The 2,500-nt window shown below is 48.3% G+C and overlaps 1 pseudogene; it reads left to right on the top strand.

Annotated features, from left to right (window-relative positions):
- Nucleotides 1-2,500, top strand: part of LOC143262490 (large subunit ribosomal RNA) — an 8,690-nt pseudogene that overhangs the window by 2,673 nt on the left and 3,517 nt on the right.

Genomic DNA, 2,500 nt, shown 5'->3' with positions numbered 1-2,500 from the left:
TCCCATCGGTGCGGTCGTCCTCTTCGGCCGCCATTCAACGCTCAGCTCAGAACTGGCACGGACTAGGGGAATCCGACTGTCTAATTAAAACAAAGCATTGCGATGGCCCCCACGGGTGTTGACGCAATGTGATTTCTGCCCAGTGCTCTGAATGTCAACGTGAAGAAATTCAAAAAAGCGCGGGTAAACGGCGGGAGTAACTATGACTCTCTTAAGCGGGGCGACCAGTTGGCGACCGCGTAAGGTGCGAGCTCTACCGAGTGCCGGGAAAACATACGGCTATTGCCGGTAGAGTGTCATAGTTAGCAAGCAGCAACCTCTTCGTGGTTCCCGCCACGAGTACCCCGTCTGGGGGAAACTAATGCTGCCTCTGTGACTGACTGGAGCAATCGCGTGCGAGGTGAATTGGATGCCCTGTCGGGTGGTGATGGAAGGTTCTCGGACCAACGTCATCATTCGGCGGGGTTGAAAAGGATCTAAGTATCAGCGGTTGTCTGAGGGTTAGCGACCTCACCTTCCAGAGCTAGGGCAGAGAGGCCCTTATATTGACTGGGTTCAGGGTACGAAGTGCCCAAACTTTTCAAAATTGTATCTTGGCGGTATGGCGATAATTATATTATGAGTACTTAGTGCTCCTTATTTATTGTGTCGAAGTCTTAAAAGGCGAGATGGAAGTAGGTGGTACCAGGCAAATGAGGGCTACTCTGCCCTCGGATTGGTTTAAACGACATGGCTACTCTAAAGGATTGGAATGGAATGAACGGGGCTTGTTGTAGGAGGAGGAAAAAGGACAAACATACATGCAGGACGAAACTAACAATGAAGCCTCGGACGCAGGGACCCCCGGCCCTGGGGCCCTTGTGGCGGACTTGTCCGCTTTGGACAGGAGGGCCGATTATGACGACTCTGGCAATTCCACTGATTTTGATTATGGCATGATTGTGGACTTGCCTCTGGGTGCGGAGATCCGATGCCTGTTTTGCCAAAATATCAATAGGCAATTCCTACAGGTGGCCGACCTCGTGAGACATATAGACCAGTGTCACACGGGGGTTAGAGTCGGGTGGAGATGCAGTAACTGCAAAAGAATTTTCGAAAAGTTACATGGCTGCAGATGCCACCTTCCCAAATGTAAGGGGAGAGCACCCGACTCTGAAGCCACACAATACCGCTGTGCTACCTGCGGGGTTGCCTTTAACACACAAAGGGGCCTTTCTCAACACGAGCGGCACAGGCACCCAGTTGTGAGGAATGAAAAGAGGTATAAGGAGGCAACCTCTATACGTCCAGGCAATAGAGCCTCGGTCTGGACGGAGGAAGAATTACAGTTACTGGCAGTATTATATGAACAATATAAAAATGAAAGACAACCAAATGCTAAAATCGCCAGATTCCTCACAACAAAAACAGCAAAACAAATAGGCGACAAAAGGAGACTCATCGGATTGATGCCCACCCAGAGGGAAGAAACAGTGGTTGAGGAGGTGGAACCGGAGGTGGAACCGGATACAAACCCATCCGATGACTTAACCACTGTTGAATTAAGTGAAAGAGCGTCCGAGCCAGTCCAGTCCCCTGATGCTGATGACTGGCAGCAAACATTCCGAGACGCAATACTAACCAACCCTTTGGAAGACAGCCATAGTTTTAGGTTCCTGGAACAAATGATGGAGGAGTTGGTTAGAAAAGCCCATTTGGAACCACTGGATACCGAGCGGGTACTCGACGCCATGGTAGAGAAGGCCTTGAGCGTCGGACCCAAAATACAAAAGATTTCAAGGAGCGATGATAGCGGGGGAAATAAAAGAAAAAGCGACCGCACCCGCTATCTTAAATATAGATATGCTCGGTACCAGGAATTATATAATAAGTGCCCTAGAAAATTGGTGGATATGGCGGTCGCAGGGGAGACTATAGAGGAAAGGAAGCAAATCGAGCTTCCTGATAGAGTGAACATAGAGTCACTCTATAATAACCTATGGGGGGAGCAGGGACCCCTAATAGGTCTACCAAAACTCGGTGGGGGACCGAGTATAGTCTCCCCAATAAATACAATTTGGAAACCCATCTCCATGGACGAACTAACCGCTAAAATGAAAAAGATTAAGAACAATACGGCGGCCGGTGTCGACGGCATCACCAAGGCACACTTGAGGGCCTCCGGCTTTCTTCATGTCCTATGTAAATTTATGAATACATTAATGCTATTCCGCACCTATCCTGCCCAGTGGAAACAAAATCGGACCACACTAATACCGAAACCCGGTAAAGATACAAAAGAAATAAAGAACTGGCGTCCGATTACAATCGGCTCTTTAATGGGTAGGATATTTTCAGCAATGCTGGATTTAAGATTAAGAAATACCGTGCGGAATAGTAAAAGACAGAAAGGTTTTACGAAAGAAGATGGCTGCAAACAAAATATAGCAATATTAGAGGCAGCCATTAAAGACATGAAGACAAGCACGGGTGGAGTGGTGACTGTCGTTGACATTACCAA

The sequence above is a fragment of the Megalopta genalis genome, unplaced genomic scaffold (assembly GCF_051020955.1).
Source record: "Megalopta genalis isolate 19385.01 unplaced genomic scaffold, iyMegGena1_principal scaffold0137, whole genome shotgun sequence".
Classification (NCBI taxonomy): domain Eukaryota; kingdom Metazoa; phylum Arthropoda; class Insecta; order Hymenoptera; family Halictidae; genus Megalopta; species Megalopta genalis.
The sequence above is the reverse complement of the archived record's forward strand: the minus strand, read 5'-3'. Positions and strand labels throughout refer to the sequence as shown.